The following is a 1,298-nucleotide window of genomic DNA, read 5'->3' on the forward strand; positions in this document are numbered from 1 at the left end:
TATTAGTTGAAGAGATTCGAAGCGAAGAAACTATGATAGTCGTGGTGTGTCTATTTCGGAAAATTTTTGCTGGACCGATGCTACTTTCCGTCGACTTTTCGCCCTGTACTTGAATTTTGCGTGATATAAATTGTTCTCTTAATCAAAATTAACTAGGTAATGTAAATTGGTGGTAGATTACTACTAATTTTCAAAACACAATTGAGATGAATTAGGCTCCATTTTTCCATGGATCATTGTAGCAGTCTATAAAAAGCCCTGGTAACATCATTTGAAGCTCCTCAGCGAAGTTAGCAATTCGGCCGGCGTTAGTCGGTTTTGTTATCACAGTGTTTGATATTATGTAGATTTCAACTGAATAGCTTCCTATTTTTTTAAGTGATTTGATTGGCAAACGAGGATTGAATGCCATATCGAAGTGTAATTAATTCAGAAATAATGATTGTTTATCAGTTGATAAGTTAATCAAAGTTTTAATAATGGTGAGCTGATGGCTTACTATCGCAGATTCTATTCTAAATAGGCTTTTGATATCTCTGCAGCAGCTGCAATAGCGCTATCAATTTTTATGCGAGTTTGTTTGTCTACAACAGAATCCGCCCACAATTTTTATCTCAAAGAAATTGCTCAAAGACCAGTTATTTTTTCATAATAGGATCTTTGGTGACATTTACGTAAAAGAAGAGGCCTAATTTGTCAATGCACTCTGCATTTTGCTCACTTCATCAAGTCAATTTACTGATAAGTGAATTTATTATTCCGACCTACTTTAGTGGGGGAGGAACTATATACTAAAATGGGTTTTTTTTTGTTCAGACAATTTTGGCCGCTCGATATAATCATCGTAGTGGTATCATTAAAGAGCCGCCCAGCGTAGAATATAGAATTGGAAAGATTTTTTCAATTTTTGCTTTTTATAGGGACTTAATGAGGTTTAAGTTTTGTGAGTATTTGATGTAATTCAGCTGTTTTTATTCCTATTTTCGGTATTTTTGACCTAATTTTCGTCAATTTTGCTAAAAATTTTTCACGTTTTTTATTGTTGTGTTATTGATTTTATCTCTAGAGATAGAAGAGTGTTGCTGAATTCTTCCATCCGAGTTTTTTGATCAGAATTTTTGCTAAATTTTTCAAAATTCGACTTTTTCCGGGACTAAATTTGCTTTTCAGCCCCCTTATTTAAAATTTGCTGAAAGTAGATAACTTAAAACTGCGGCAATATTATTTTTAAGCTGAGAAACGCTATTTCTACGCCCGCTGGATTTGAGAGTCTTCTGGAATTATTATTTCGCCGGTTT

The sequence above is a fragment of the Convolutriloba macropyga genome, chromosome 5 (genome assembly GCF_964194025.1).
Source record: "Convolutriloba macropyga chromosome 5, txConMacr16.3, whole genome shotgun sequence".
NCBI lineage: Eukaryota > Metazoa > Xenacoelomorpha > Acoela > Convolutidae > Convolutriloba > Convolutriloba macropyga.